Source organism: Anas platyrhynchos, chromosome 3 (genome assembly GCF_047663525.1).
Source record: "Anas platyrhynchos isolate ZD024472 breed Pekin duck chromosome 3, IASCAAS_PekinDuck_T2T, whole genome shotgun sequence".
In the NCBI taxonomy this organism is placed as follows: domain Eukaryota; kingdom Metazoa; phylum Chordata; class Aves; order Anseriformes; family Anatidae; genus Anas; species Anas platyrhynchos.
The window spans coordinates 69,614,199-69,627,738 of NC_092589.1; the positions used below are offsets into that span (position 1 = coordinate 69,614,199).

General features: G+C 41.1%; 1 long non-coding RNA gene across 1 annotated transcript; it reads left to right on the forward strand.

Moving 5' to 3' along the window:
- The first annotated feature begins 9,627 nt into the window (after positions 1 to 9,627).
- Positions 9,628 to 11,972, forward strand: LOC119716634 (uncharacterized). Its single transcript, XR_005264987.2, has 2 exons — positions 9,628 to 10,697; positions 11,509 to 11,972. It is a non-coding gene; the product is annotated as an uncharacterized lncRNA (long non-coding RNA).
- The last annotated feature ends 1,568 nt before the right edge of the window (positions 11,973 to 13,540 follow it).

Here is a 13,540-nt window from a genome sequence, read left to right on the forward strand (position 1 = left end):
ACACTGTGCCTGCTCTGTGACGGGCCCTGTAGCAGCTGGACCATGTGCGGTGATTTTTCCTCAATGATGTATTTAGAGGGGAGCTGCAGCCCGGGTGCGGGTGCAGCATCTGGTGCATGTCACTCACTGCTCCTGCCCAATCCTCGCCGTGCGTGCCGGCTCACAGGCCGGGGCATCACCTGTCTCTCCTCTACTGATTGCGGCAGATGAAGAGATCATTATGCAGGGCTGGAAGGGGAACCTAGAGCTGTCATGAGGGGATAGATTAACGTGTGTGGGAACACACAGAACCCATTGAACGTAGAGCTGGCTTTTGTAGTATTAAAGCTCATGGAAGTTTTTTTTTTCATGATCAATAGGGGAATAGGCTTGGTTTGGTCCTCAGAGGCAGAGCTAGCAGCTTTTGTGATGCTTGTGTCACAGGGCATTAGGCTCTGAGCTGAATCTCTGTGCAGGCACTGAATCACCGGAGCCACCAAGCCACCACATCAGGTTTGTTCCAAGATGTCTTCCCCAAGACACTCTACATATTATTTTGTATTTATATAGAAAATATAGAGTACATATTTCCTCAGCTGTGCTCAGGACAAAGAGGCAATATCAGGCAAAATATTCCTTAAAAGGATCTCCATGCACAACACAATTTTTTTCTACTTTGTTTTGCATGTTTTTGTCAGCATGAGGTAAAAGTAGAAGCAGATTGTTTCTGAGCTGCATAGAAGTTACCTAAGCACCAGCCTTATTAATATAATGCAAGCAGTCAGCTCTTGAAGTAAATGTGACATGTAGCTCCTCTGCAATACCCAGGCTCAGTGAGTTTGATGGCACACAGTTATACATTTGTGTGCTTTGTTTTGAAACAAAAAACCAAAACACAAGTCTTATAATGTGAAAATCTCACTTCCTATAAAAGTTTTCATTTTAGAAGTGTTCTTCCTTCCAGTATTGTAGATAATATTTCAGACAGGGAGGTAGGTGGCAGAGAAAGACCGCAGCTTGAGAGAGGAAGTGGCTCAGTGCAAGAAAATGACAAGATTATCAGATTTTTAGTAGAGTACAAAATGGTAAAGTATATGCTTTTTTTGCCTATCCTGACTTTTGTATAACAGTGACAGCACATATCTAGGATGGGAAAAAGAAAGACTCATATTTTCTTCCACTCTCAAGTCTCACAGGAGTGGAAACTTCTACTGCTCAGAGTGGGCAATATTATATTATACTGGAGGTGCTCACTGGTTCACTTCAGCTCTCTTCAGTGTGTATTTGGCTAAGCCTTGAGAAAATGCTACTAGAAAATGTTAACAATAAATTTTAAATAAATTAAAGGCAAAAATAAGTAAAAGGAAAATTCACAACAAAATACTGGAGGTGGAGCCATGGTACAGGGAATTGTGTTCTGATCTCCTGAAGTTGTCCCAGACAATGTAGCTCCTGGCTTGAGTGCAGATAGGTGTGATTTCAGAGGCTAGAAAATATCCTGACTTTCTGAAACTGAGCAGAGCCCACACTTGAAAAAGTTGATGGTCATAATAGAGAACTTAGCCCTAATGTTTGCAAAAGCCCATCTAATCATTAGAGGTAAAGTTGGGAAAACAAACAAGAAAGGAAGAGGAATATGTTAAGAAAGGAAGAGAGGAAGGTGTTGCCACTGCCAATATGCACCCAATCCATGTGTGGGAGGATGGGACAAAATAAAATGTCCTTTGATTTTCTTAATAACATCTATCTATTGTAGCCCAACCTGCTGGAAACTAGTGCATATATAATGATATTGTAGCCCAGCTGGAAAGTCAGCTATACTTTCATATTTGTATTGATGTAAATTTAGCTCACTTAATACAGAAGGATAAGAAAATAGTATGCAGATTAATTATTTGTAATTAATAAAGTTGTCTCAGGCTTTATTGAGGACACGTAACTCATCCCCCGTGTCCCTGCTTGTACACAAAAATGCTAGAATAGGGAAAAAATTATGAAAATCCATGCCATAAACACACCATCAAAAGGAAATCATAATGTGCATACTGGGGTTCATGTGCTGGGATCTTCAGACACGATGGCTGTACATTTTCAGGATAGATTTATTCTCATGCTGAGGTAGACACTTCCCTGAACTGCAAAGTGTTTTACATGTACGTATAAATCAGCCAGTGGTCTGGTAGATGGGGTATGAACCATCAATTTAGAGAAACTAAACCATTTCATACTCCTCCCATGACTTCCTTCTGAAGTCATCCAAGGATGACTTGCATGCATTAAAGTACTTCTGGTCTATGGAGTGAAATTTATGGAGAGAGCATCCTAACAAATTAAGTTTTTGAAATGCAGATCCAGTTTATGGATCAAGCTGATTTGTGATTTTTAGACTAGATAATAGAGAATGCAAGCTCTGCTGGAGTTCTGTAAGGCTGGTAAGAGCTGTGCACACAGGGTAACAGATACTTGGAGCTGCTGTTTCACAAGAAGTGGATAGGCTGAGCTTTGCTTAGGCTCAGACCTTGCCATTACTTTTTGAATAGTGGTTTGCAGAAATTGATTTTAACTCACAGAGTACACTGACCAGGCGGGAGAATGGTGTATTGTAGAAGATAGCATGAATGCTAAAGAGCTGGCCAAACCCAGAGTGGAATGGAAAGGGCACAAAGCTATTTATGTGTCCCTGGCTGTTGAAATAATACAACTGCCACACTAGATAAACTGGCTTACCCTCCATTAAGGCACTGCTTTTTGTTATACTGCCTATTGCTGATCATGGGGAACAATTTTACAATTATCAGTCTGTGTGGCCCTTGTCCTCATGTGCCCCTCTATTCCTGACCTGGCATTTCTGTGGGAGCTGCTCTGTGGTGCAGGGATGCCCTCAAGTGCCTCCCCAGGGCAGCTGGTAGCAGAAGAAGCAGGGGCTGAGGGGGATTTCCAGGGAAATCAGAAACGGGCAGGAAAAAGTTGGTGAGGAAATTCTGCCATCAGCTCCACGCTTGAGAGGAAGAGCAGGAGCTCCGGGAATCTCCAGCTCCTTCCTCTCCCACACACCCTGTTCTATGTCCCAGCCTCCTGCACAGCCGAGGACAGAAGCATGTCTTTCAGTATGCCGTGTCTTTCCAGCATGTGCGTGCCAAGCCATACTTCAGTCTCTCGCCTTCCAGCACCATGCAAACTCCACAGTCCTTGCATTCCCGCAGCGCGGGACACCCCGCTCCTGCCCCTACCAGTACAGAGCAGAGCTTGCTGTCATGCCCCAGGGGAAACCCAGCACAGATTAACGGGTGCTGTGCTCTTTTCCAGGTGAGCATCCCCTCATGCTCTTCACTGGAGTTTCAGAAGTTGTCTGCACATCCTTTTTCATGTGACATTTGTGCACTGCCCAAATCGTCAGAATTTGTCAGAAGGCAGCCACCCCATAAAAATAGGGTAGTGTTCATCCATTCAGCTTTCTGCAGTTTCCCCTATCCAGGGACTTTTCCTGAAGCTTTCTGAAAAACTCACGTTCCTCCTAGTAGCATCCCAAAAGTGACTGCTCCACAACACCACTCTGTGTGCTTCTGTTATTTGAGAAAAGCAAGATGACTCCTGCTCTATGAATCGTATCAGTGTTAATCTCCTAAATCAGTGATGCTGCCTCACAGCTTTTACATAGATGAGAGAAACCTGGCACAAGGGTAAAATGAACTTTCCAAAGGGTATTCAGGGCATCCTGAGACTGCATGTTTTCATCCAAGTAGTTGTAAGTGCTTTGGTCAGAACTGTGCTTTCTTCTGTATCTGGGCAAGCTCATGGTGCAATATTGACTCTATACACAAGAAACACTAAGAACAAAAATATTCTATAATTCTCATTAACTTAGTAGAAACGCAGCTACTTCTAAGCCAACTTTTTTTTTTTTCTTCAAATATGTTTCTCTGAATTCTCCAGCTTTTTTCTTTCTACTCATTATTTATCCTAAAACCCAAATCATTTCCAAATTTATTTGTCCATACAAAGAATCAATCCTTTTGCTTTACAGAAAGAATTACATATATTTAAAATATATATGAAAATATGCACAAAAAATATGCAGTGACTTTCACACTGAAGAGCTGGAAGTTGTAGTTTACATGTCTGCTAGACTGATCCTACTGAGATTATCTATTATTTATCTATTTATCTATTATATATCTATCTATTATTTATCTATTTATGTATTTTTCTACCTTCCTACATACCTACCTTCCTACAGATCTACCTATCTGCCTACCTAATAGCTTATTATACAAATTTCTGTGACCAAGTACCTAGGTAGAGGCAATTTGAAAGGGATTTAATGGAAAGGGAAATCTCACCTCCTAATACCTAGAAGCCAGGCCTTCAGATCTAAAAGGCATGAGAGGGGAATTGATTTCCACTGATGGTGGAAAAAGCACTTTGGCTTTCCAGGGTGTATATATTTAGTGAATATCATATATATTATTTGTATATATGAAATACAATATGAACTACAGCTGATCACCATTCAGTTCTGTATTTAGTGTTGCATTTGATAGTTTTTATAGAGCTTTTCATGATGTTGCTGTCTCATGCTTGCCATGCTGTCATGGGTGGAGCTTTCCCCTTATGCCTTTCTCCTCCACCAGAGTCATCCTGCCCACCCATCTTGTTGTAGTCAGCTGAAGTCACAGCCCCTGGAGTTCCTGTTATGGTTCCATCAATTTCCATGGAGAGATCTTGCTGTGCATGTGCCTTCAGTAGGCAATCCTCACTTCTGCAGGCCTGGTTTGGGTTGGGATGTTTTTCTAGAAACCTGCATCCTCATATCAGTACTGCCAGTGTAAGCAGCATTCCCAGTGGGGATGGCCAGCTGGCTGTTACAACCTCCCTTGACACCTTGTTCTGTAAACCTCAGGGCAGGTCTTGTTGATGTGTGAAAAATGCTCCTGACAGCCTGCTCCCACCTGCACTGGGGTTTCCAGCACCACAGGCTTGCTGACCCAGAGGGAACAACAGTTGGAAAAACAAAAAAATGGTTTGCTATAGGTGGCACCTCTAGCAAAGGGAAAAGAAAAGGCGTTAAGGAAGACAAGAAGTTTTCAGAAGCACACTAAATGAGCATTCATGCTATGAACCAACAGCAAATGCAGTAAGACTAAGCCTGCAGAAACACTTGTTATATACACAGATCTTTCTCAAAACTGTTTTCTTGGTTAATTTACATGCATTGGCTGCTTTCCACTGATCTTACAAATAATACATGCACATTTGGCTTTACTGGTTAAATGGCGTTTGCAACTACTCAGAAAGATGCACCACTGCTACACCAGCCACTTGGGATGTGCTCTCAGATAAATGTATTTTGGCATAATGTGACAAATGGACAATGAGTAGAATCATTTATTATGAATAAGAAAGTAAAAGTAGTTAAAAAGTCTGTGTGCATATACCTGTACAAATATACATGAACATATACACACATATATTTTAAATATATATTATATATATTTATATAAAGTATGTATACACACATTTTTTTGCATTTTCTGGTAATCATAACGAAAGTCTGGAGATGAAAATTGTCAACAACCAATAAATTGTTCATTAAAAACTACCAAAACCTGGGAGAATTACACTTTAAAAAAAATAAAGGGTAAAACCTGTTTGGTTGAAGAGCAAGCTCAACATAAGGCACATGGCCAGTCAAGTAACTGATGTTTCTCTGAAACCAGAAGATGCCAGAAACATTTATTTCCTGGAGATCATGGAAATAAGCTGTTCCCAGAGCCCATCTATAGGCAACTGCTTTCTCCCCTCTGCAGGAGCTCTCAGGCTGCAGCTGCTCCTTCACCACGTACCACAGGTTTATAAATGGTGACTGGAGATGTTGGACAAGCCTACGGAAATAAGAAAGAGAACAGTGTTCATGTAGTCATGTTTGATGTAAGAGTAACAATTGTCCATACTTTGGAGGAAAGCTGGTCTCTGTTTTCTACAAATCAAACATCCACATCACAAAAAATGCACTCTCAAGCCCACTGTGAATTGTCAGTGTTATTTCAAAATTCAAGGACACCAGGGCTGGGAATATTAATAGCTTCATTAATATTCTGGACTCTAAAATGTTCTTAAACTACCTTGATAAAATTTTGTTTGGTTTCCCCTAGTTTTTGTTTACTTCTAGAGCAGGTTGAAATGTTCCAATTTTTCCCTGGGACCAATTTATGAACAAATAGGAAAATACTGAGCAAACAGGGAAATATTTGTGAAAAAATAAATTCCTTTTCATTTAACCTCTGGAAAACACTTTCACTGGCAAAACAATCACCTGGGCTACATTATATGTTTTAGTGAGTGAAGCTCTCAGAAAGAAGTTCACATTGCATATGGCGTGTCTTGTAAACATGACATTTAATCTAAAAGTGAATTAAGGCAGGCTTGGGGAATGGTTAGGAAAATGGAATTCATTATTAAAGGGATAATTTTGAATAAATGAAGTAGAAGCTCATCAGATTATGTGTAATTCTAAGCCACTTCCTCATTCCACACTCTGTTGGATCTACCCTATTACCTCTCTTTGCATGAACAGACCCCCCCATTGCAAAATAGGGCAGCTGGGCAGTAGGGCATTGCATAGGATGCCCCACAGAGAACCAATTGCTAAGCTTGCTGGAGAGAGTATGTTTGCATTATAACTTCTCATGATTTTTGGTTGCACTCCTGATTTGATTTCAAATACTTCTTGTGGTGGGAAAATCATCACCTCCAAAGAATAACTACGCATTTGCAAATCTTCCAGGCACAAAGAAGTCTTTGGTTGGGTAATATGTGTTCCAACAAACTATCAGAGCATCTCCAAGTACTTGTGTGTCAGCTAATCCCATTAGATTTGGCTGTGCAATGGAGACAGACCTACCGACGATGGACAGGGTGTACACTATGTGGACCTTAATCAGGCCTTGGTACATGCTTTGGAGAACCTGAGGACAAGAGGATTTCTGGTTTATTACTAGTTGTATCAAATGAAAGGTGTAAAATAATTGTTATCCAAAAACTTCGCATGATGGCCAAGTTTGGAACGTGTTGAGAACCAAACACTTTTGACTCCATGCTCTGGTTTTGCCACTGGGAGTGTTAATTTAATTTTAGATACCATCCAGAGTTTATAAACTCCTGGTTCTGTCAGTCTGAATCCACACATTAAGCAGAAAACAGTCTGGTGGCACTGGATTTACCCTGAGTGAGAAGAATCTCATCCACTGACTCCCAAAAGACTAAGAGAAACTTTAAAGAGAAATGCTTAAAGCAAGATATAAAAATAGGGATCTCTGTAAAATCTTCTTTTAAAGACGGTCTTGTATACATTGGTTTCATGTTATATAATGGCATGTCAGACATGCTCTGCCTCCATCCGATGGCTGAGCCCTTTTCACTCAACACAGTACAGAGCACACACAATCCTGAACTGGTAACAACTCCATGCTTCGCATGGACAACATATTTTGGAAGACATTGAGAGACTGGATTCAAAACAAATATAGAGAAAATAAGAAAGACGTAATGTGTAAAGGAGTATTTCACGCACGTCCAAATTATGCCTGGACGAAGTATTCTGTGAGAAAAATAGCACCGTGCAGGGAGAAGGGAAAGCGCAGTTGAGTGGGGTGGACAAAGAGCCAGCTCAGATGAGCCTGGCTGAACAGCGGTTACTGGGCTGTAAAAAATGGACATGGCAAATGTACTGCATTTACTTAAGGCCCCATGAACCTCCAGGGAAAAGAGAGCATTCACAGAGTGGCTCCACTGACAGCAAAAAAGTTTCATTATTATTAGTCATATGCTGAGGATGTCAAGGAATTTTAAGGCCGCACTCTTTGCATTTTTAGAGGTTATTAATGAAATAGCATAGCAAGGTAAATTACATTAAAATATTTTTCTAACCATTCCAGAAATCTGGGTCCAAGTTGGCATAGGGCTGGCAAGTGGTGAACTTTTGACCGAAGCTCAGATTGCCGGGAGACACATCCTCCTTGTTAGTTTCGGGTGACAGTTCACTGTACTAGAGACATCCACTTGTGTGTAAAGAGGCAAGTGGGGGAGGAAGATTTAGCGCTGCATTTTCACAGGGGCAAGAAATTCCATCCAGCTCAAATGTGTTTTGGCCCACTGCCCGGCTCCTTGTCAAACACATGACCATCACTCGGCTTCCTATTTCTGGCCCGAATCTGGATCCTGGGGATAAGCAAGCCCCATTAGTGGTTAAAATTAGGCAGCCGAGCTGTGACAACACATGCTGAATCTCCAACGGAGGGTAGACATATTTAAAAACCAAAAAAGAGCGAGACGCCCCAAGATTTAATGTCAGTGCCGTGTGTAATTCATCAGTTTGGGCTCCTATAATGGATATAGCAGCTGATCTACCTTATGGAGAAGACTTAGAAGTCTTTTCTGGCTTCTTCTGACCAGACTTCCTATAATGATTATTAAAGACGAGAATATGCCATTATTTTTTTTCATGGTAGAAGTGCATCGCCTTCACTTCTTACCCTGCCCTGATTTAGTCATATGATGGACAAATTCTTCTGACCTGAGAATGAAGAACTTGGACACCTGGTTTCTACAAAGCTGTACTTTAACTGGGAAAGTTTATTTTAAATTGAAACATCAGCAGACCAGCTGGTTAGAAAGTAGACATTTTGGTTTGCTTGGTAATCAGAAGTTTTCATTTACCAAAATAAATGAGCCAAACTTATTGTGCATGTGTGGACTATTTTCTTGGATGCAGCACTAGGATGCAGTGCTATTACACTTGTATCCTCTTGTGTCACACTTACCTCCATCCACTTGGCTGGTGACTCTGGCCATGGCAGCCCATTTGGCAAGGTCCCACACAGCTCTCTAGGCTTTATGATATTTCCACAGCCTGAAATGCCCTTATTTCATGAAATTATCTGTCCTTGAAATCCTTTCCTAAGCCTTTTCTGTATGTTGAAGTGTATCTCAGAAATTGGCTAGGGAATATCAGCCTGGATGAGTTGGCTATTGTAGTGATTGGTGTTTCATTTAATTACAGGACTTTAAGAAGTGAACACACTTTTTCACATAGACTCTGCAGCCTTTCTCATCACCAACCTCTGTGTTACGAACTCATGATTCTGAATTAAGAAGTCTGATGGTGATGTGAAGATCAAACTGATCTGCTCTGTTACGCAATGAGCCCTTGCATTGCACAGCCACCTGCTCAAGTCAGTCTTCTCAACCTTATGAGAGTTTAAAGACTTTTGAAAATGAAGGTGAATTTATATATCCTTCAGTCTCTTCCATGAAAGATTTTAGATTTTGTAATTGTCTCAGCTGCGCTGTGGTCTCTGCCAGTTGTGCTGGTGAGGTGGAGAACCAGAACTGCTCCAAACACTCCTGGCTAGAAGTAGTTTGCTGGACCTAGTCTGGGCTGTATGGCATACCCCTCTGGGATAAACACCCTCTAACAAAGAAAATACAGTCAGAGAAAGCTTTCTGGGGTACTTGTGAGATGGGAATGGGGAATGCTCCCTCTGATTCTGATGGTGGCATAAAGAAACAACTAACTAGCCCACAAGATGCCTAAACATGTGTGTTAAAAACAAGGCTTGGGTTTTACACTGAGAAAAATGGGGTAGGTAACACAGGTTGGAATAGCACATTTGTTGTAGAAAACCACTAAGGAGACAGCCCGAGGTACATTATTCTAACAGAAATCTCAAAGAGGTCGTCAGTTATAGCACAAAGCAAGACACTTGTATTTAATAAGAAATACACTTACTAAGCAAAAGAGCAGTAAGAAATGTGCCTGATATGCTTTTGCAAATGTCTGCCATTATTAACAGTCTGGTATTTTAAATGCTTCCAGTCTAATGAAAGCTTTGAAGCCAAAGGAAATACAACTGATACTTGTGGGCTGATTACTCTTTGTGTAATGCAATTGTGTAAGCAATGCCACAGAGGCAGAGAAATTCCAGGTGCTGGCTCAGGTGTGACAAAGCGTGCTAGCTACACTTTGGATAGGAAGAGGCCAAGGCAGATCAAGTCAGACACCTTGGCACAATGTTCCTACCTTCCCTTTGGCTCAGGGTGCAGCGTGAAACAGGTGCCCTGGAGCTGGCCCTGAGCTGGCTCCAGGTCTGCATGTAGCACAGACTACTAACCAAGCCCACGCAGACCTAGATGGGGGGACCACACACTGAAACTCAACCCTCAACCCCAAGACAGTAATTTAGGCTTTTTGATTATATGGGATGTCACAGCCTGCTGCACAATGGAGAATTGGTTGTGCCTGTTGGCGTCTGAGTTTTGCAGTCATGGGGCTTGCATGTAAGTGTGCATATGTGGATGTTTTAACATGCTGCCATTGCAGTTGGGTTAATAAATATGTGGCAGGCAAAAAATGGCACATGGTGTTGGTTACTGTTTGGACAGAAACTAGTTAAAGAATCACTAGTGGTTCAGGTCTGGTGCAACAAACTCCCCCCTTTCCTTTCTCTCTTGAGTGCTCTTTGCCCTCTACTAGCAGGGTCTCAACTGGTTTTTCTGTTGTGCTCAGCAGTCCACTGTGCTTGCCCCACAATATGCCAGTGAATTCCTCTTGCTCGCAGAGTGCCAGCAGCTGCCACTCAAGAGAGAAGATCAAGAAAATTCCAGGCAAGACAGAGATGACCTGTCCAACTGGCAAGGGGACTGTCACCAAGGGGAGCAGGGTGAGAGAAGCTGCTGGTTTTAGACCTGGTTAGTGATTATACATACATCCTCATTAGTGGGATGCTAACTCTTAAGATTTAAACCTTCTGCTTGACTATCTTTCAGTCAAGTTGTTTGAAATATTTTGACAGTAGAATATAGTTTCAAAATACTAAAATGTAATAGTAATATTTTTTTAAAAAAGATATAGGATATAAATTGTTCTTTGAGTACCATAAAACACACGTTAGCACTTCTTTTTTCTGCACTCAGAACATTTGACTTCCTCTGCAAGAAAATTGATATTTGCTCATCAAAATAAATTTAAATGTTGGCCTACAAAGCATCACCAAATTGCTTCTGATTGTTTGGAATAAATTACTACAACAGGTGCTACAGATTCCTGTCTCATTGGAAGAAATAGCTTAGGATCTTGAACGGTTCATTAAACCATCACTTCAACAGTTTTCTCAAAACAGGACTCCCATCTTCAGTTCTTTGTACAAGAGCAAATTTTTTACTTAATCTCATCACTGTAGTCATTTTGTCCAAACAAGGAGAAAAAAAAATCAAGAACTGGTTTATACGTGCTCTTCTGTGAACATTGTGAAAGGACAAAATTTATTTGCTTAAGACTATGGAAGAGCAAGGACACAGAGAGGTCATGAACGTCTGGAAAAGGCCAGAAGAATTCCTCCCTCAAATACTCAAGCATTTGCATTACTTATTTGCATTGAACTGCTAAATCATTTCAAACACACTAGGTTTAACTGTATAAGGGGGTTTTCTGATTTTTTTTTTTTTTTTTGAATCTATTCTCTTTGCTCTTAGGTCTCAGCTCCCCCGCTTACTATTGCCAGTTGACCTGAGCACCATTGGCCCAGCTGGTATTTCCTGTGCCACCTCTGGGTTGCCTACTTCTTCCTTTTCACTGTGGACTTTCTATAACGTGTGTTTAATGGAGATGGGCTTTGCTGTCAGTTAATTAAACAGCATTCTTATTGTGGCTTTCTGACTAAGTTTAAAAATATATATTAGTGTAGATGGCTGAATTGCCATTAAGGAGATCTTCTGCAGACATGAAGAGCCTGTGGTCTGTGCCTAGGCACACACAGCTATGCATCTCAGTCTCCACAGTAGTAACAAATGTCATCTATATACAGAAGCTACTCACATATCTCTTTTGGCTGACATTATTGATGCTTGTTTTTCTGAATATGTGTATCAACTAATTGCTACTGCCAAAGTTTTAAGAGTCAGATCAAATAATAAAAGCTGTTGGTGGTTAAGCAACACTCTGAACTCCCTGAGCCCTTGGAAATGTGGAAGAATTATTTTCATTGGTTTGACATCTTCCCTTTCACTGTACATTAGAATTATTGTGTAGGCAATGTTCCAAAAGTGTGCTTATTCGCTACTTTCACTTCTGTACACGTGCCATTGACAGTACCCTTCTTTGGAAACAAAGCTTCCCTACACCCTGTGAGAAAGGGAGTGGCAGAAGGGAAAAATGAAGCATGAGGAACCTTGCAGACTGCTGTGAGTTATTATCACAGTTCCCTTCTTGTCTAAATTGTGTGCAGGCTGGAGCTCCCAGATCCATCCTTGACTTTGTCTACTTGGTCAAAAACTGTCCCTATGACGTGGCCCATTCAGGTTAACTAGAGGAACTTTCTGTGGTCAGAGCTGTTGGTGAACTTTCCTTTGCTTTGTTTTTCCTGTAGCTTTCCAGTGTCACTTTTCTGGTTCTTGAACTCTTCCAAAACCAATTTCAGAGATAGGTAGCTACACAGTGTTTCCAAACTGATGAAGAAAATGTGTTCAGCAGGCTTCCTCTTCAAAATATTTACTTTGGAAAACAAGAAACAGCCTGTGGCATAAGAGGTGTGGGATATCCACAAACTTAGCAGGGTAATGCAGACTTCTTGAAGGAATATTAGAGCAGTGCATCTTTAATACTAGAGAGCAGGTAAGGTTAATGTTGGAGGTAATCAGGTTGAGCTTTCTTTTAGGGGCCACTATTTTTCTTCATCTCTTTTCCTTACATGTGCCTGTAAACCCATATACACCATACTTTACATAAGATTTGCTTTTTGATTCAATTTCCTTTATTACAAAAGCAATACAGGTAAAATTCCTGACTGCATTAGTTTCCTATTGTACAATTTCAATAACAGTCTACATGTTTTTCCTTGTTTGTCACTTGTAAGAACTAAATGTGCCTCGCAAAGCCATTGTAACCATCACATCATAAAAACCACATCTCTTGTCCTCATTGTCCAGGTGATATGGTCATCTTGTTCAATCTCATTTAAATGCTTTTCTAGAGCAACTGTAAGTGCCTACCCATTTTGCTGACACAGGCATAATTAATTAGCACTCACCTGACCCAGTTTAGGACACATTATCATTCACTTGACCTTTAGCAACTTGTTATCCAACACCTTGGTTGTGTCCTCCTAGGCATCCTGTCCATTCTAAGCATCCTGTATAACTAAGACCATGAGCATGTCACGTTTATATGGTCCAGACTTCTAACATTTTCTTCACCAGTCCTATGCATCAGCCCCATTCTTGTCCCTTCGTCTCTACTACTTGCTTACCCTGAAGATGACTTCTGAGTCACTGCACATGACCTTATTTCCAGGCCTTGGCTGCAACACAGTCTGTCTGACGAGAATTTTGGGAGGCAGTATTTTGCGTAACCCTTGTCTTTCTGTTTTCCCCAGACTACAAAGAGTACAAGGCAGTTTTACATCAGGCAGGCAGTGAAATGGGTCCACTGTCACTGTGGTATGACTGCCCATGTTTCTAAATCACTTCTAACTCACAGGACTTCTGAATTCAGGGGAGGCAGATGGTT